Consider the following 21,558-nt stretch of genomic DNA (forward strand, 5'->3'; position numbering starts at 1 on the left):
AGTGAAGCGTGAGGAACTTTAACTGCTAGGTCATCACAGCTAGCTCTACACGTTTTACTTTTAATTAGTATAATTTAGAGATTTTTCCGTATCAATACATCAATAGTTTCTTAATTTTTCTTTTTACAGTTTCACAGTATTTTACTGTGTGGATTTACCATAATTTATTTAATCAGTTCCTTGTTGATGAGCAATATTTTTCTGTTACCATAGTGCTGAAGGTAATATCCTGGCACTTAATTCATTTCGCATTTGTATATCTGTAGCATAAATTTCTAGAAGTAGAATTGCTGCACCAATGGGATATGTATTTGAGCTTTGATAAATACTGTCAGACAGCCCTTCATAAGAATTCTACCAATTTGTACTCTCACCAGCAACACATAAAAGTACAATTTTTACCTAGTCTCACCAGCATAGTCTTCCTAACATAGTCTATTATCAAATTTCTAGAATTTTGCCAATCTGTTAGGTGGAGGAAAAAAGCCCTAACTTCATCTAGTTTTAATTTGTTTTTATTACCATGAGTGAAGTTGGGCATCTATTTTTTTCACATATTTAAGAACCATATCTATTTTCTTTTCTGTGAATGCTCTGTTCATATCTTTGTGAACTTCTTGATTGGATAAATGATCTTTATTTTACTCTTATGGATTTGTAGATACTCTTTATATATGTGGGGGATTAGCCCTTCGTCTATGTTTCCACTTGCACATATTTTTGCCTAGTTGTCATTTGCCTCTTTTTACCTGGCTTATTTTTTTCCCCAGAAAAAGATTTTTGATTCTTATAGAGTAGACCTTATCAATCTTTTCTTTCACAGCTTCTGGATTTTGTGTCAGTTAGAAAGTCTTTCAACACTTAAGGTCATAAAATAATTGTCTCAATTTTTCTTTCTTTATTTTACATTTAAATATTGAATCTGTTTGACATTTTAGGCTCCCTTTAAGTCATTTTAAGCAAATATATCCTTGGGATAGGGTTGCTAGATTTAGTAAGTAGAAATACAAATGCCCCATTTAATTTGAATTTCAGATAAATCGCAAATCATTTTTTAGTACAACTATGTCTCTGCAATGTTGGTAGTTTTCCTTGGGACGTACTTATACTAAATAATGATTCGTCATGCATCTGAAATTCAGATTTAACTGGTCATCCTGTATTTTATCTGGCAACCCTAGGTTAAGCCAATAGTCCATCTGCTTAGACATTTTAGATTGGCCTGATTCTCAGTTTAGGCTTTCAGGTCCCTATTACTCTTTCTCATCTGCTATTTAAAAGTTTAATGGTATTATACAATGTCTGCATCCATCTTTTACAGGTTCTAAAGCCTGTGCACACCACTGGTATTAGACAAATAAAAAATAAGTTCACTTTATGAATGAATGAACGTCTACTTCCCTCTGACATTCTGGTCAATGTCTTCGATATGTACTACAAGAAAACCATTTCCAGGAGCAGGAGGAAACTTGTGGCAGTGGAGAGCCAGTCCCGTCTGTTTTGTTTTAATGAAATAACTGAGCTCCTAAGAATGTTTGTTTATCAAAATAACTGTCTCAATTATTATTTCAAGGGGATAGAGGTTGGAATTTCATATTTATATAATAAAGCTATTTTTTTTTCTTACAGGAGATTAAATAATAACATTTAAAAATTATAAGCATATTTTGTTTGATTAAATTGTACAAAACCAAATTTAATGTCTCTTTTTTAAATTGCTTTTGAAAACACATACTCAGGATCGTATCTCCCTTAGCGCTCGCATTAAGATTAGCAAAGCACAATGTGGAGATAGTACTCCCTGCCCTCCATAGACCTGGAGCACAAATCTCAACCATCAGGATGAATAGAGACTGTGACGCCAATGAAGCAGCAAGGTCCTTGTCATGTCACAACCAATGGAGGACAGTATACTTACCCCTATCTAATTCACTTGATTGTATCTCATTACTCTACTAATTTATTCGCTCAACAAATATTCAACAAATATTTCTACTGACTGTTAGGCACTGTGCTAGGTGTTAGGTTGAACAAAACAGTCATGGAACCTGTCTTCATGAGGTTTTGCAGTGGTGCCCTAGAGCCACCTTCTACTGGCTGGTTGAAAGCCCATTATTAAATTTTCAGGAACTTTGTGAGCCTTATACCCAGCAATGGCGAGAGTATTTATTCACAGAAATTGTCAAACACTACAAATCAGGGCTTTCTTTGTTTTTTTTTTTTTCTCCTCTGTTGTCCCTTTTATTTAAATGTATATCTGGTTGTTAAACACGGATCAGCACACCACTGAGTTTACAGAGATGTCCTTCAACTGAGTCACCCTCCCTGCCTGTCTCCCACCACACGAGGGCCCCACAACACCAATACACCTTGCTTTTTACAAACAATAGCTTCTTGAAATGTTGTGAAGGAATCAAATTATTATATTATGGTTGACACGTGTTATAGGTTCTTGGCTATCTAAAGAAGCCCAAAGTAAAATTTTAAAAGAAACTTAGCAATGTTAAAAAGATTATGAGTTTATGTTTAGCTTTGTAAGATGGGGATAATAATAGCACCTCTCTTTTAGGGTTGTTGTGGGGATTAAATGAGCTAATATGTGTAGAGAAGTGCCTGGCACAGAGTAACATAGGGTAAACATCATACAAGTCAAGGTCAATCCTGTTCTTATGATGCATGTTGTTTACAGAAGTTTTTTTTGTGGTATTGATAATGTGGAAGGTAAATAGAAAACTTGAGCTACGTCTCTTAGCTCCATCAATAAGCCAAAATGACCTCTTTAATTTAAAAAGACCTTTACAAGATTTTAGATCTGGAACCTTAACTGCTAGAAGAAAGGTGGAACATTATGTCCTTGGAGCCAGGAGGAAAGCTGTATTTGCTTCTTTTTGCATCTGACAGTATTAAGGCTTTTTAATTTTTTTTGAAAATCCTTACGTTTTCCCCCTTGGTTAGTTCCTTAGCTTTCCTAAGTGAGTTAGGGCACTCTAAGTACGCCACACCCAGTTATCATTCTCTTATTCTGTAAGAAGAGCCCAGAAAGGAGAAGAGGACCACACAGCCTCTGATGCACCAAATCTTGGGATTTTCAAATCCAGAGCCTCACCTCTGGCAGAATTCTCCAGTCTTTACACAGAGAAAGCAGATATTTTATTCCTGATTTTGTTAACCCATTTTTATATACTAGAAAGTTTTTTCTCTCCCCATGGAGGGTAATTTTTCTCATGCAGATCCTGTATCTATTTTGTTAGATTTATGCCTAAGTTGTTGTTGTTCCTTTTCTTGGTAGTATTGTAAATGGTATTGTTTCATAATTTCATATTCAAGTTGTTCATTGCTGATATGTGGGAAAGCAATGACTTTTATTTATTGATCTTATTTCCTGCAACCTTGCTATAATCACTTATTATTTTCAGGATTTTTTGGGTACTTTTTTTGGAGTTCTATACCTTCACAATCATGTCATCTTCAAATAAAGATGGTTTTATTTCTTCCTCTCTAATCAGTATACCTTTTGTTTTTCTTGTCTTATTGCACTAGCCAGGACTTTGAATAGGAGTGATGAGAGAGGATATCTTTGTAGTGTTACTGAGTTTTGGGGAAAAGTGTCTTGTCTCTCACCATCAAGAATGATGTTAGATGTAGGTTCCTCATGTATACTCTTTTTTAGATTATGAGAGTTCTCATTTTTTGAAACCCCCTGAATGTAAATGGTTTGTTTTAGTCTAATCTATTGTGAGATTTGATTTATGGTCATTCCTTTCAGGGCAGGGGTGGTTTGAAAGTGGTAGAGGGAAAGAAAGCCATTCCACCCTTGATCCCTGTGATAATGAGTCCCTGAGCCTGTTGTCTGCTGCCTTCGTCCTCCACCCCTTGTCATAAAACCAGGAATCTCTACCAGCTGCATTTTGGAAAGAGACATGAGGTGGAGTGATAAACTTGCTTTTAAATTGGAAGAGCTGCCTCTTTTTATCCGTGTGACCATTTCTAAAGGTAGGGCCATAATCAAGTTATAGGGCTGTGAAGTTAGGTTGAAATAATGTAAACTCTAAAGTACTCTACAAATTTAAGTTGTCTTTTAGACTATAAGTTCTTAGAGGGCAGGATCTGTGTCTGTTCACTTTTGTATCTCCTAAATAGTCTAGGGCACAGTAAATGCTTAATATGCATCTAATTATTATGTTATTACGTATCTGTGTTCCTTCATGAGCTCTTTGTTTACCCTTGGCTGTGTGTGGGGGGTGCTAAATAGTGGGCATTACTGCATGGGCTGTCACTGTCAGTCTCTATGACCTTTAGTAAGTCACCCAAACTCCCTAACAAACAATTGAACTCTTTGGATAGCTATGTGAGATGACCCAGGTAAAGGACTCTGCAAAATATCGGCTTGTGGAAAATGCTCAATAAATGCTAGTCGTTATTTTTATTTGGGTAGGACCTTCATTATTGAACTAGAGAACTAGAGAGGGAAAACTATGGGGGTTTGGGTTTATTTGTTTGTGGGTTTTACTTTTGGTGTCTCCTGGAGGGAACTTTCTTGTTTGCTCATGGATGATGGTAGAGGGTGGGAGTGAGGGAAAAATGTTGCCCAATGCTGACAGCTGGCCCCAAATTTCCATTTGTGCCGATTCACTAGTTTTCTTCTTTTCCTGTCCACTAGGTGACACTGTTTACTCATCTATGGTACTCTATTTAGGCCTTTCCACAAATCTTAATTCAAAAGTAGCATATTTTGTTTGAGGTAACGATGAAGGAAGTGTGTGGGAAAGAAAATATAAATGAACTGCCGGTGAGCAACCTTTGAGGAACAATTAGGGGCCAATTGGCACCTATGGTTATGTGACTTCATGGGCTAGTTTCAAACTACTTTCTAAACTGATTTTAAGAGCAACATGCAATTAGTTTCCACTTCTATTCCAAGAAATGAAGGAAAACATGGTCTGCTCCCCGTCCAAGCCTTCACCAAACCAAAGGATAGAATAAAATGTTGTGGCTTTGAATGTAGAGTTGCGTAGATGCTCTTAAATGTCCATGTTTTCTTCTCTTCAATGATAGTTAATGAGGGCACAGACCACTAATAAGTGGTTGAAGAGGTTTCCAGCCTAAGCTTAAGTTGAGCCTTCAAATCTGGTCAAAAGTGGTCACCGCTGAGAAGAAACCAAATTCAGTGTATTCATTTGGATGTGGAGTTTTCAGAGGTCCACCTTGTCTTCCACGTCAGTTACGATCCCATTTCTGCATTGTTGTATTGCCCCATACTCCCGGGAAGCTGTCGTTTATCTGGATACCACCCAGTTGAAACTTGTGGTGATTCCAAAATGGTACATGTAACTTTTGGACAGAAAAAATTCAAAATGATTTTCTTCCCTTGCATTTCCAGGCTGTGAGCCAGGGGAAGTGTGTCAACCACATCGAGCCAAAGGATCAAGAAATCAGATATTTTATCCTGTTGCCTTGGAGTTTGGGGTCTGTCTTTTTTATTTACCATCACTTCTTCATTGTCCATTAAAACTTTAAGTTGCTTATGCTGCCTGTTATGCTTGTTTGTGCTGCTTGCTTATAGCTTTGATTTTTTTTTTTTTTTTTTTTGTCCTCGGAAGTAACACAATCAAAATTCTCCAGCAAATATTCCCCAGTTCAGATTTTTCCTAAAACTTTCCTGGCATCCCTTCCTAATAAACCCTAATTTTCTTTGCTTTTCTGTGTGTCTACCACTACGCACCACCTTGAACTGGTGTGTAATAAACAACTAAATATAGTCACAGTTTTGGCAGCTAACTTTTGGAAGACTGTCACAAGACCCCCTGAAACAGAAATTAAGCAGATTTAAAATGAACAGGCAAACTCTTTTCACTTGGGAAGGGGGACGTTTTCAGATGTTGTGAGCAGTCGTTCCCACAATGGCTTCTATGTGTTTATGCTCCACTTTATTTAAGTAACAGTAATAACTTTAACGATTGTTAGCAAAGCACTGTTAAATGCTCAGCACCCTTCTCTGAAATGGGACTTCTTCCAGACAATTCTTGATGTGGAACCAACGCTGTGTGATCGGCAGTTGCGTGAAGAGGTGCGGGGAGCAGAGCAGATAACAGCAGCTACACACAACGGTCATGGCTGAAAGACATTTTGTTCTTTGATTCTGTGGAGAGCACCCACGACATCTGGGATCTGCTCACTCACATCTCCAGCTTGCATGGTCCTCTGAGAAAGAAATGAGAGAATAGAAAAAAGAGTAGAGGGAAAAGGGAGAGAGAAGGAGACAGAAATTCAGGGCTGGCTTCTGGACATCTGAATTCTAACTCTTGAGGCATTCTCCTAAGTAGTGAATACCAACCATACTGAGTGTGTCAAATCGTGTCCTGTTTTCATAAATCAAACAAATGTTCCCAGGAGATAGGCAGAGGCCACTAAGCCCATTTCACTTGTGATGCAACCTGAATTGTAAGGCTGACTCTACAGGGGGTCGATGGTGTGAGTTGATTTAATTTTATCACGTGTGTCTTGTACCATCAATGCTGCCTAGACATAAAGGCTGCTTCCATTTGAACAGTTAATATGCAATTAGGGATGACTATGGCACTTTTTAGGGACATTGAACATAAATTGCTTTGAGAGACATGACTTGTAGTGCTTTTCTCAGGGGCAAACGAGAAATAGATCATGGTGTGTGGATGGTGTTGCTCTTATCAAAGGGTGCCTATAGATCTTTAAAATAAGTTTTTCTTTCTGTTGCCAGGTTGATCTTCCTAAAGCACCCTTGCTCTTCAAATCTTCACTGGTTTGCTGTTGTTTACTAAATAATGTCTAAAGTTAGTGGAGATAAGAACCTTCCTGAACTAGCAGTGCCTTTTCCAGTCTCTGTGCTCATGCTCCCTAAATTGTACACGCCCACCCGGTGGGACCCTGGATTGGCTCTCCCAGTCTTTGTCAAGGCCAGTCACTCTTCCTGTCATGCTCTTGGGGACTCTCCTCCCTAAAACTCATCTTTTATCATTGGAATCCTGCTAATCACTGAAGCACCAGTTTAAACACCACCTTCTTCAAGAAGTTCTCCCTGATTTTCCTCTGTCTCCAGCCAGAGTAGCTTTTCCCTTTTCGGGATGTTGTGACTCTTTTATGGCACTCAAATCCTGCTTTGGTTGGTAGGTGCTTGTGTATGCAACATCTTTCCTACAAGACTACAAGCTACCACGCCTTGGGGATTAGATAACCTGCATCAGCCTCAGTGATCTGCACAGCATCACGTACAGTATGTGTGGTCATCAATATCTTTTGAGTAAATGAATAACATAAAGCATACACACTGTCTTGCTGGGCTAATTTCAATCACTGTGTCGAAGTGCCGATAATATAAACTAACAGTGTCAAAAATAAAGTAATTAGGAGTAAATTTCTTCATATAGATTTTGCTTCAATGATCTTTTTCAAACAGTTGTCTTCTTTCAGACGTGTGTGACACTTAGAGGGTGCTCAGTCAACGAGCTCATGGCTGCTTGAATGCAGTATCATAGCAAATGAGGTTCCACAACGAGGCAGAGAGAGTTTTTAATCAGACTTTTTGGATCTATGAACTGAAGAAGAATTTTTCCAGGTTTACAGAGAAACCTGAAAGTTTAAAAGGCAGAATGAATCATGGAAACATTCTTGATGCTCATGAACCTCTGGACTGTTGACAGTAAAGGATGAGAGATTTTTAAATGCAATAAGAACTAACACTAACTCGTATTGAGCACTTACTGTATGTCAGGCATTCTGCTCATCAGTCTACATGCATTACTTCATTTGGCTCCCCGATAATTGTTATTTCCATTTATAGATAATAAAACAGAGTCTTAGGTAAGTTAAGTAAGTTGCTGAAAGACACATCACAAGTAAGTGGCAGAACCAGGATTTGAACCCAGGTTGACTAACCCCAGTGCATATACCATTCTGCCTCTTTGTACAAAGTTATGTCCTTCCAGAAGAGAATATGGTATAGTGTCCCTTGGGCAGTCTTAGAAGTTTCCATTCAGCCCAAACATTCTCAGTTCCCCTATTTTACAGATGAAGGAACTGAGGCCCAGAGGGATTAAGTGACCCATATCGCAGAACTAGTGGGATGTGAGATTCGACCACAGATATCCAGACTCCCAGTCTAGAGGACCCCTTTGGAAGATGGGGAGTTATCACACAGATTTGGATGTGCGTGAATCTAGCTAGTTTCCTTTAAACATAAGTCCTATGTGCAGTGAAAGCAGAGGCAGCTCAGCTGACCCTCAATGGTGTTAGTGCCGTCTGCTTTATAAAGAGGTCTGATTACCTCTCTTTTCACTTCCTGGTTAATCCAGTAGTACTCATCTCAATCTGGCATCATGTGACCTATTTACTTTAATCTTTCTGAATCTCTAGCCACAGCAACCAAGGGTGCCAAAGTTGGTCATTCATGCAGCAGAGACCAAGATATTCCCTCTTCTGCTGCTGACTTTGCCCTCTTATATGACAACCAGGGTGTGAAGAGCTGACCTGGGTTTCTGTTGAGTGTGTGGTTGCCTGTGTGGTGCCATTTGGAGGCTGCTCTGCTACTTGAGGGCCACAGGTATCTAAAATATCCGCAATGAAGGGTCTCAGGATTAAGGCTTTTCCTTAGTGATGGATGCTGAGGTTGTGGAAACAAAACAAAATAAGCGAATAGAGACAGCACTAACAACACAACAGAGCACCTGGAATCAGAAAGCTAGACGGCCAGACAAAAGGTCAGGACTTGAGGGTGAGTGCTGCTCCAGTCCTAGTTCTGCAGGGGATGGCCCTGCTTGCGTTCCACCAGGGAGATTATAAATACTCAGGTTTCCAGACGTTGAGATGAGATTTGAAATCAGAAATACCTCTGCCTCCTAGTGTTGGGTGATCCTGGAAAAGCTACTTAATTTATTTGGACCTCAGTTTCTTTATCTGTAAAATGATATAAATCTTATGGGGCTGCTGTGGCAAATTAGGTTAAATTGGACGATGTATCTGATAGCTCTTTGTAAATGCAGTGCCATACACACTCCTGCTCTCCATTAATGACCAATTGGCTCATTTGAGAGGTCTGCATTAAAATGAAAATAGACATTCTAGAAAAGAAAACAAATTGAGTTTTTTTAATATCCACACTATCTTTAAAAAAAAATCAGCTTTATGATAAAGGATGACTCTGGGTAAATGTGGTAGAGGAAGGGGCATTTCTTTGGTTGGGGTGAGTGGGAGGCAGGATAAGAAAGAGAAGTTAGGAGCCAGAGCCCAATCTAAGCGGGGGTCTGAATAGCAAATCAATGTGAAGGCTGTGGGTCAGGGGTACAGATGAAGAATTGGAAGGAGTCAATGAGGGCAAATATTTCTCATATCAATGGCCCAGGGCTGTCCTTTTGTAAGTGTCTGAGTTACCTCATGTGGTCTTTCTCAATCACTGGGCTTTCAAGCTGCTGATATGAAAATTACTGTGATGACCTAGCAACTTATAGATGTTGTAGTTATCAGATAATGGGGCCTGATATCCCAGTAGCAGGAGCACTGCGGGGAGGGAAGATCGAAATGAGTTTTAACCTCTATGTTTTCCAGTTGTGTTTCACACACCTATCACTTCTGTTTGGTGAAGTTAGGTTAGATTTTACATTTTCAATTTCAGAGAGAAGCAGACAAACCTCAATTATCATGGTGATTTTGCCCTTACATATAGGAAGACTCCCAATATCAGACAGACAACAAATATCAGGTAATAGTAGTCATTGTAATATCTACCTTCCTCTATATTATAAGTTTCTCATCAAAGTATCAAATCAAGGTTTATAAAATTTTAGGATTGAAAAGTAGCTTAAAATATTTTCTATCTTATGTAAACACTTAAACCATCCTAAATAAAAATGAAATTCTCCTGCCTCTAATGGGAGATTCCTAGAGTCTCTTGAGAACTCACTTCAATATTTTGTTAGTCTTTCCACTGTGTGTTTAGTCCCTCTAAACCAATTTAGTCCCAATGCTATTAATTTTTCCCTAATCGAAGATGGAGACTACCTATTGTCATACTTCCTGTGGGTGATACTTTGTGTCGTATTCATATTTGCATTCCCATCACTTACCATTGTCCTTGGCACAAGGCAAATATTCAATTAGTGTTTGTTGAGTGAATGGATGAAAAAATACATGAATGAATGAACAGTTCTTGCTTCTAATTCACTGTATTGGTGTGTCTCCTTTTTAGTCAGAATAATTCTAGTTCTCTAATGTCTCATGAGGAATCTGCCTTCCTTTTGAACATCTGAACCTTTTAGTTGGCTCTTTACTCAATCCTCTCTAAGTTTTTCATGTTCCTCTTTGGTCTGAAGCCCGGAATTGGAGATCAGTGAAGCTATCAGGTAAAAAATGCTAAAAATCTTCCTCGTTTATAGAACTGAGTAAAAAGCTTCAGTTTTCAGGAGTGTGTGGCTATAACTGACTAAGGTCTAGCTTGTGGGAGGTTGTGGGCCTTGAAATGCTACAGTTGAAAGGGAGTAAAGGAATTATTGTAAGCGTTTTCGCTCTTTTGTCTTTGGTTTTGTTGGTTTGTTTGTTTTGATATAATGATAACGTAGTTAAGGCAAAAGTCTTTACCTCTTAGAAATACTCAAGTATTTACAGATGAAATATTATGATGTCTAGAGTTTGCTGTAAAAAAACATCAGCAGGAAAGAATGTGGGAAAATTATGGCAGTATAGATGAAACAAGATATACTGATAATTTTTGAATCTGGGTTAATTATACTATTCTCTCTACTTCTGTGAATGATTTTTTTTTTCATAATACAAAGTTAAGAAAAATGTATGTGGACAAACCTGCTATTTTAGATGATAAAAACCAAGATGCAGAGAGGTGAGGAGTCACACCTAACATCGCAAGCTAGATAATGGAGAACCTGGATTGGGGGGCAAGGCCTCTGCTTCCCACTCAGATGCTCTTTCCACTCATATTATGTATTAGTTCAGCTTGCTGTGCTCGCTCTGTAGACTTTATTCATGTCACGTCTTCCTCCTAATGATAACTTTGACATGCCAAGACCATTTATGATTCTTGTCTACTTCCAACCTAACTTAGTTTACTGTCCTTATGATTTTAATAAGCACAAAGATTTTCCCACTCCAGGTAACAATCAAAAGAGATAAGACCATTGATGTAACTCTTTGTTGTATAGCATTTTTAGGGACTAAAATAAAACAATAATAGACAACAAAACAGAAAAACATATGTGTAAGGAATTTCAACTGATGAATAGTCACTAAACATAAACTTTTAAACAAGAAATTGCACACGGCAACAAAATCTAACTGATGTCGCAGAAGTAATTACTAATTTAAGTATGTAATAAAATGATAAAATGCTTTGATAGGGCTCTGCCCTGCAGAGTCTCTGTGATACATCCAGCAGCTTGGCAGCCATCCAAAGCCCAGAGTGGCTTCAAGTTTGGAACATTTATCTCATCAGACGCCAAGACCACCTCAGGAATTTACCTGCGCCCAGAACACTTAGGGTTAGGTGGCTTTACCCATGTTGCTCTTGAAAAAGAAAGAGCAAGCATCTCTTTATTTGGCGGAGAGTAATAGGGGTTGGTTTAAAGAAGGGAGGGAATGGAGAATTGTCTATGTCTAGGGATGGGGGTGGGGGCAAGAGGGAGCAAATTTTCGGGGAGTTAACTCATTTGGTGTAGCCTAAGATAAATACCATGAAACGGTTAACAGCAAACCGTCAGAGTGGTATAGCCCAGAATACAAGTTTGCTAGTGGGAAACCTAAGGCAGGCGAGTTACAACAGTGAGAAGAGCTGTTTCAGGGAAAGCCTAACCAGGAAGTTATCCCTCTGTTCAGAGCCAGGGGAGACCACTTGCGAGATGGCTCTGTAAGTCAGTAAGTGCCATGCGGTGTTGGAGGCATGAAGGGGGAGTTTTTGAACTAATGTGGAATTCAAATAGTACTCACTTCCTTAAATTGGTTTCAAAATATTTTTGTATAAGATTTAAGACATTTTCTTTAAGTGATTTGTTCTTCACAGGTAAGACATAGGTATTTTGCCCATTTTTTCCACGATCAGAATTAATTCTCTTTGCTTACAAAATGCATGGCATCAGTGTAAAATTGTGCTTTTCTCCCAATAATTTTTTTGGTTGTATCCTCCAATTCCCAGGGTGATATAAAACTTTTTAAGAGGTTAACGTTAAGTATGGATTCCAATTTTAAACAAGCTTTTCAATGAGAACCAGCTAGACATGAAAGTATACGTCCGAGTGCATTTGTATTCATTTAAAGTTTAGGGAAAAAATAAAAACAAACCCTGTTCCAGCCCCACCCAGAGCGTGATTCCAGGTCACCACCCTCGGAACATTGTGCTTTTGAGCTTTTGACTGGATTTGCTTCTGAGGTTAAGAGAAGTGTGTGGCAGATGTTGGGAGGCAGCTGGGGACGGGGGTGGGGTGCGGGGATGAAGGGGCTGCCAGATGTTGAGCGGGAGGGTGGCGTGTGAGGATAAAAGCCTGCCAGATGTCTGCAGAGCAGAATGTTGGGGCACCTGCTTTCCATGATCTTCAGAAGATGATTTATGTCACATCAGTAGGATCTCGTAAAGGTCCTACCCCTCCTCAATAAATACTGAATCCAGGGCTCACATAACTATTTTCTTCATGGTTCCTTGCTTAGGATTATGCCTTTATCAAAACCCAAGTTGAGGGTCATATGAATGAAAATACACAATCAGCTAATAGACTCATTTGTAAATAAAAGAGGGTGAGGAGGGGCTTCACATTTAGATCTGTTGTTCTAAATTATAAAGACAATCACCTTTTATTTTCTATTTATTTTATCTTTCCAGTAAGGAATGATTTGCTCTCCTCTCTTCCCTATAATGAATTTAATAGATTTATTCATCAAGTTTTCTAAATTTAGACACCAAACTGATGTTTTTCTCCCACTGCTTAATTTTATTCTTAGCAGCACTTACATAAAGCCAGGCAGTGGAAGATATGGCAAAATTACTAACTTGCTGTGACCTGGAATGCACTGGTAGAAGAAAATAACAATAATGAAGATTGATGTACCAGAGACACTTAATACCAAGCGCCCCTAAGGAAATCTGTTTTATGCTTATGGTTTTTTCCCATGGTGCTTTTGGCTACATGTTTCCTGTGGTTTTTAGGAGTCTGAGTTTTCCTTGTGATGCCAGGAATAGGCTCAATTCTTAGCCTAATAGATGGGCCACACAAAAGAAAGTATGTGGATCTTATTATTTCCTTGGATTTTAGGAAACTTTAGTGTTTTCTAGGACTAGATTTGATTACAACAGATGAACTTCCTCACTCTGATCTTGTTTGAAAGCCTTATAAATAATAGCATTTGGGGACTTGGAGAGTGAACCAAGAGACTGGGAAGATTGAAAGAGCAGCTACATTTGTCCCAGTGGCCTCTCAATCTTCAGAAAGCAGGGGCTTGTCATTCCCCGTGGACCACAGTGAGCAGTGTTGATCACAGCTCCTCTAGACAGCACTGACATTCATGCATTCAGTGTGTGATTACTGAGCACCTAGCGGGTGCCACTCTGCTAAGTTCTGGGAATATAGTGGTGAAAGAAGTCCCTTCCTTGTTGGCACTCCCCGTGTCCTGGGAAGATAGACATTGAACAGATAATTGCTCAAATAATTATTCACAATGTGTGTTAGAAAATATAATAGTGGGGCCTTGATAGATGTCATCAGATAACCATGGAATGAATTGCTTTATGATTTGGCAAATTGGTCCCTCATTTAGGATCACCAGATGGGGATAGATCCCCTTGTCTGGGTGAGTCAGCTTTCAATGTGATCATGTGCAAGCATTTTGTCAGGTGGTACTTTCTTAAGTATCACCAAGAAAACCCATATTTGCCTGCTTTCCAGGTTCTTCTAGGGTCAATCCCAGAGCTGAAACTTGTTTTCACACCCAGCCCCTGTACTTTTTTAAAGATAAAGTTCTAATTTTAGAATAGTTTTAGATTTATAGAAAAGTTGTGAAGATAGTACAGAGAGTTCCCAAACACTGCACACCCAGCTTCCTCTATTACTAACATTTTACGTTAGTATGGTACATTGTCACACTTAATGAACCAATGTTGATACATTACAGATTTTCTTAGTTTTTACCTAGTATTCTTTTCGCTCGACAATCCTGTTCAGGATACCACATAACATTATCTGTGATGTCTTCTTAGCTCTTTGGCTATGACAGTTTCTCAGACTCCCTTGTTTTTGACGACCTTGACAACTTTGAAGAGTCCTGCTCAGGCATTTTGTAGGATGCTCCGTTAGTGGAATTTGTCTGATGTTTTTCTTGTGATTAGATACGATTATGGGTTTTGGGGAGAAGGACTGCCAAGGTAAAGTACCATTCTCATCACAGCATATCAAAGGTACATACTAACAACGTGACTTATTGCAGTTGATGTTGAACTTGATCACCTGGTTGAGGTGGTGCTTGTTAATTTTCTCCACTGTAAGGTTACTCTTTTCTCCCTTTTCTACACTGTAGTCTTTGGAAGGAAGTTACCACATCCAGTCTGCACTTAGGGAGTGGGGAGTTATGTTCCACCTTCTTGAGGGTGGAGTATCCACACAAATTATTTGACAATCTTCCGCATGGGAAATTTGTCTGTTCTCCTTCATTGATTTCTTTATTCAATCTCTTGTTTATATCAGTATGGACTCATGGATATTTATTTCATACTTTGGGTTATAATTCAATACTACTTTATTTTGTGCTCAAATTGTTGTAGCTTTGGACAGTTGGCTCTTGTGCCCCTTGAACACACCACATCATTGTGTGTGTATGTGTTTTCTTTTTGTGAAGTTTTTGAGCTCCTCACCACTTTATGGCACAACAAGACGCTCCAGGCTCATGTTGTCTATTTCCTGCTACAGTCCTAGACTCCGCCATTTCTCCAAGGAATCCTGGTTTTCTTTTATTGGAGAATAGTATTAGAAACCGAGATCTGTCTGGGTGCCCCTGGTTTGTTTTTCACACTATAAATTACCTGTGAACTAGTGACTGAACAGAAATGTGGGCTGGAGAAGGAAGTCTGAACTTCAGAGTCAGGTCTTATATCTATTTCCCTTATTTTCTACTTATTAATTGCAGAGTCCTGGGCAAATAATCTAATTTCTCAGGATCTCACCTTTAATATCTATAAAATGGGCATAATATTACTTGCCTCACAGGGTTGTTGTGAGAACTAGAAAAAAAATATTTGTAATGGGTCTGGCACGTAGCATCTGTTTAAAAAGTCATTTCTATGGGGAGTAGGTCCATATGGGTGTCACCACCCCAGAGCTGGGTGAACACCAAGGAAAATAAATGTTTAATTTTTTAAATTGCATAAGCAAAACCATATTATCCATGAAGGAAATAAAAAGAAAGGATGTTTTACTTATAATCCTACTACCTTAACACATGCTCCTTTTTATTTCCTGTCCTTATGTACTTAGTTTAAAAATATTTTCATCACATTGCATGTAATAAGAGAAATAATGTTATACCAAAGTACATATGATAATAATAAAGCGGCAGCACTTATTGAGTGCTTATATTCAAACTTCTACATGGATTATTCCAATCTCCATTTCATAGTGGAGGAAACTGAGTCACAGAGAGGTTAAGTATCTTCTTAGGGGGCACACAGCTGCTGAAAGGGGAAGAGAGGATTTGAACCGAGGTCTATCTGATGCCAGAGCTGGAAATCCTTGATCATTATGTTATATTTTCTCTATTATGCAGACACCCACACCCACACAGTCACCTGTAGACACACATGTGTGTGTATTCGTTTCTTTATGCAACACATATGGAGAGTCTGCCATACTAAAGGCTTTGGATGGTGTTGGTAGTAAAAAGTGAAGTATTCATAGTCCCCCCCTTTTTTTTTAAGGTGCTCAGGATTTTGTAGGAGATATCACACACGGATAAATGACGGCCATGCAATTCCATATGTAATAAATACTGCTGGAGCTTTGCAGAGTTCAGCATTTGGAAAAGAGGATGATTATATGTGCCCAGTGACACTGGGGAGAGTTTGAAGGAGGAGCTAACTTTCCAACTGAGACTTGAAGATGCGTCAGATTGAAATAGGTGGGTTTGTGAACAGTACAGGCATTTCAGCCAAACGGAATAGTAAAAATAAAGCTGTCGAGGCTTGTGGTAGATTTGATCCCCGAACAGCAGCTATTCATTTTATTCCCCAAAGTGTTTAGGGTGGAGCCCACTCCCTTACCCTCAGTGACTTTGGGCTTGGCCCTGTGACTTTCTTGGGCCAATGAGCTGTGGGTGGAAGTGACATCATGATACTCATGAGTCCAGGTATGATAAGTTTCTGCCAGCTCTCTCGGAGCTTCTTCCCTCTGTCATGAGAAGAGCATGCCCCAGGTCACTGTTGCTCCTTCAGCCTGGGACCTGGAATGAAGGTATATGAAGGCAGAATTGAAAGTGACCTTGTCTGAGTCCAGCCTGGCCCAGATGAGCCCAGCTGAGATCACACAAACTTTAACAGACATGCAGACCTGTGAGGGTCAAATAAATGTCAGTTGTTGTAAATCCCTGTGATTTGGGGGGTTGTTTGTTATGCAGCATGATCTCAGCAAAAATCTGATTCATATGAGGCCAGAAAGGATAGGCCAATTTAGAAGAGAAGATAACTGTCCAGTTGGGCTAAAGAATATATGTGCATGCCTGCACCTGTATACAGAGAAGCATTTGAACATCAGTCATGAAAATAATGAATAAAATGACTCAGACTTTGTTGGATTTTGTCTGTCAAAACGTCCATGAGTGTTTTCCAGGCGTCTTATATGGAACTTATGAGAAATCTACAAAGTTATGGACTTGGAATAAAAGCACAGAATGTCTCAGGTATTGTTCCTTCTCTCCTTTCCCCTTTTGTGGGACCCAGCACGTACCAAGTAAACATTAGCGACCTGGGTCTTCCCTCAAAGGAAATGTAACAAGTAAGACGGACACATACACAAGATATAGAAGGGGAGTTCTTGTAAACAAGAAAGTAGCAGGATTTAAGGTAAAGAAGGAATCTGGTACCATTTTAACTTAATGACATAAAGAAGACAGGCTAGCAAGAGGTTAATCACAGCAGCGTGATGGGTATAATTAATTCATAAATACCCTTTCCCGGGGCCATGTAATTACCAAGAGTCCTCTACTGTCTCTACTTCTCTACTTTCAGAGTCCAGGAACATAAATGCTTATTGGTGATGATTGACGAGCCACTTGGATGCCTAGCTCAAGGTAGAGCCCTGGGTGGGAGGAAAGAAAACATTTTAAAAGCAAAAAAAGGTGTGAGGGAAGAAAGATTGAGTGAGTGGGTGGCTCTGTGGGAAAGGACCAGGAGAGGGCGGCTTTTTGGGAAAGCCCTAGAGTAGAGAACTAAACCTTTTGTGCTGGGTCGGGGATGGGTGGAATAAACTAGAGAAGCCTTTCTTTAATCTCCATCCCTTGTGGTCTCAAGTTGGAAGATGTTAATCCAACTTCAGATAAAAGACTGTGTTTCCTCCTAGTTTTGTTGTTGCATTTTGCTCTCAGTAAGACCATGTGGTTCTGGACGATGCGACCCCTCCCTCCTACTTGCGAGTCAGCTATATCTCATCATGGTAAAAGAGCTTGTCTCCTCTTTGCCTTCCAGACATTCCCTTGTATTATGTGTCTCCTTTATGAGACATACTTGTACCATTACTTTTCAGCTAATGAATTCTGCACCATGGAGTAAATTTACAACCAGAACTTTCCTGTGGCTTAAAGATGAGGGAAAATTTGTGTCTTTGGTACGTGATTCTGAGGTGCTTCCAGCAGTGCTTTGGTCTCTAATGAACCAACCCTGACTCTTTCCAGAGTAGGCAGGAGAAATGTAGCGTCCTCTGGCTGAGTTCTGACTGAGCACTGCCCCGAACCCTCCACTACTGGTGTGACCACAGGGACCCTGACTGCAGCCATAAACCAGCTCCATAGGAAGCCTTGCCACTGAAAGAACTACAAAACATATTTCACTGACGTTTGTTGAACACTTGCTATTTGACACGCATTGTGGTAGGCTAGCAAAGGACACAAAAATGAATAAGTCGTGGTTCTCTCACCTGTGGGGGTTTATAATCTGCTGGAGAAATAGATAGGCACAGAAGCATCATAAGGATGTGGGAGGCTGAGTGATGAGTTTGAGCATGGGCCACATATGGAACCACCCAGACTCTAGGTTCAAATTGGAACATAGTGTAACGGAAATCCTCTCCTGGCCACATGGAAAGCCAAAAGCAGGGCTGATGGAGAGGACTGATTTAAAACACTATCCTTGCAGGGTGGTCAAAGCTGAGGTATCCTATGCTGGTCTGGGAACAGAAGAACAGATCCAATTGAATAAAATGCCTTCTTTTTAAAGACCCACGTCGGCACTTTTTCTTCCTAACTTCCTCAATTTTTGTTTACCTCCAGAGACACCATGTACGAGGCTCCTAGAACATTCTTCATTTGTGATATGAAGGTGATATGATTCTAGTGGGTCTCAGATCAGAGTCAAGTGGGTTTGTATTTTTAGCAACAAAACTACTGCCCCACCAGGAGCTGGTTTCTCTTTGGATTGAATAGAAGTGAAGGTAGCTAGCTCTCCTTTCTTCTATGTAGAAGCTGGACTCCTCTCAGCTTCAGTGAGCTCTCATGGAGATCACCTCGGAGATCTGGTAGTAAAATACCGCTCGCGAATAGCTCATTCATTTTTTTCTTAAATGGAACAGTGTTGGAATACAGGCCTGGGAACTAGGCTTACAGGCTGGGAAAACAGACAGGGATTTAGGCAGCAGCTGTTTTTAATGTGCTTGAAGACTACATATGTACTATGGAGAGAACACATTGCATTCAGTAAGATCATAAAATATGCATGTGAGTGTGGTAAGAACACGACAGTAAAAATGGTGCTGCCAACACAATGGAAGCGCTGTTATGCTGGCTAAGCCCTGTGGCTTCATGTCTCAGAACATGGCAGCCAGGCCGTATTCTTTAGAGTTGAGATTCATTATGTTCTACAATCCTCTATTTTTGCCACATGATTAGTATACAACACTGATAGAATTGTTAGTGGTACCTTATAACCTCCGGGGAGAAATCAAGGTGCCCCCCACCCCCGGATCTTTGGAGTTATTTAAGGACAACATAGTTAAAGACAAAATCCTCAGATACAGGCACTTTGCCACACTAGCGAGGGATAAAGCTTTGAGAGGAGGGTAAAGTGTATCGTGATTATAACTAGGTGAGGTGAGCAATCACTTAAACTCTCATTCAGTGTACCTAAAGTTAGTCCTTTTATTTTAATAACTTTTTTATTTTGAAAGAGTTTTAGATTTACAGAGAAGTTGCACGGAAAGTACAGAAGAGTTCCCTTATACCCCTCAAGTTTCAGTTTTCCCTAATGTTGTGATCCTACAGTATCATCGTACATTTGTTAAAAATAAGGGACCAGTATTGGTATGTTGGTACATTGGTACATTGGGAGAAACTGCTTTCTGTCTTGGAAGCCAGAGAGGAATCATGGGGGATCCTCGGGGAGTGAAAGCATGGAATGAGGACACTGAGCCTCCTCTCACTCTGATCTTCTGCTAAGGGGGGTGAAGAGCACTGAGGACCATGGGTGGTCCACTGTTTTGGAGGGCAACTCATGGAGTTAGTGGTCTAACCTCACTATACATTAGAATTACTTGGGCAGCTTCTGAAAATACTGATGCCTAGAACTCACCCCGGACCAATTAAATCAGACTTTCTGGAAATGTGGGCCAGGCATGGGTGTGTTTCAACAGCACACCAGGTGATTCTAATGTATATCAGGAATTGAGAACCACAGGTTTAGCTAGTACTAAAGAATATATTTGCCTAAGTATCCTAGATATGGCCATGGAGGTGTAGACCCCAGGTATGCGACTGATCAAGAATTTGGGATTTGGAATCCAGGAAGTTTCTTCTTCATAGATTTAGCTGTTTTACCTATTTTTCTTAATAGCTTAAAAACTGAGTGCCAAGCAATGGATTGTTCCCTTCCTCATCAATCTGACATAAAACTAAAACAAGTGAGCTATGGAACCTTGTTCCCTACTGAATATCCTGCTTTCAGTTGACTAGTGACCAGAGCCAACCATTTGGAGGTGCAAGCTATTGCTCAGATAAAAAATATTGAGCTGCAAATTGGGAAAACTGGGTTTCCGTCTTAGGGTTGTAAAAGCCATTTGACCACTAGCTAGTCAAGTCATTTAATTTCTCTGGAACTCAGGGCCCTCACCAGAAAAATGGAGGGTTTGAATTAAGTCACCACTGAGATCTCATCTGGCTCTAAAATTCTCTGATTCTTTTAAATCTCAGTTTGTTATTTACCCAATGTTTCACCCAGAGCCAGCCTCTTCATCTTGCTGGGCCTCATTTCCCACCTGATCAATAGGGATGGGGAAAGCTCAGCCCGGGGTCATCATGGGCACTAATTGAGACCATTCTTTCTGAAGTGCTGCGTGATTCTAGCAGTAATGTTTTCTGAAAATGTGGGTGATTCTTCCCTCTCTTGGGGATCATTGTATCACCATGTATATCTTTCCTACACCACATACACTCCCAAGTACTCAATAAATATTTGTGGTTTGAGTAAATGGCTTAATTTGAAGACAAAACTTTAGTCAACATGGCAGTGGATTACAACAGTGGCTTCCCATTAGATTCACCCGAGGAGCTTTAAAAACCATGACTCTTCCATCACACCCCCGACCAGTCAAGTTAGATTCTCTGGGGATGGGATCCTGATGTCAGGTTTTTTTCTGAAGATCCTTGGGTGATTCCAATGTGCAGCCAAAGCTGAGACCCGCTCCTTTATGACGGCCAGTTTTTCTTGCTCAGCAGTTTGAAGAAATGGAAGACTGCCAGAGTGTTAAAGGCTGCCCAGGACATGCATGGCATCTTTATTTCTCTTTCCATCTAACACAATACTTAGCACAGGTACACGGCAGAAACTCAAAGTGAATTTGTTGAACTGGATGGAATTAAAAAAGAATTCCCAGAACGCCGTTTCTTCCCTCGGCCATTTTACTATGTGATACATTGTGAAAAAGCAGGTGACATCAAGGGCTCAAACCCATGTTTCCTCCTTAATCATATTCTCACTACAACATAGGTTCTTTTCGTTCTTTCTTTTTTTTTGCTTTTAGTATTCATACAATTTAATGAGTCTAGTTTGAGAAAGAGCCTTCCTCATTCCACCTCCACTCTGCGTCCTCTTGCTGGTCCAGCTCCCCAGTCCTGCAGCAGATTGGAGCCTGGGGCTCCAGAGCGAGGTGAGCTTCGGCATGGAGATGGTGGCATTTTCCATAGCTAGAGTGACTGCGATGAGCCCAGTGCAAGTCACCGCTTCAAGGTGTTTCATCCACTGACCGTAAGGCACCCGATTCGATCTCCTCACTCCCTTAGGTTCCCAATGCTTTATTTATCCTCATATTAAAAACGCATTTTTAAAAAGATTCTGAGATGCTCCTC

The sequence above is a fragment of the Equus quagga genome, chromosome 4, assembly GCF_021613505.1.
Source record: "Equus quagga isolate Etosha38 chromosome 4, UCLA_HA_Equagga_1.0, whole genome shotgun sequence".
Taxonomy (NCBI): Eukaryota; Metazoa; Chordata; class Mammalia; order Perissodactyla; family Equidae; genus Equus; species Equus quagga.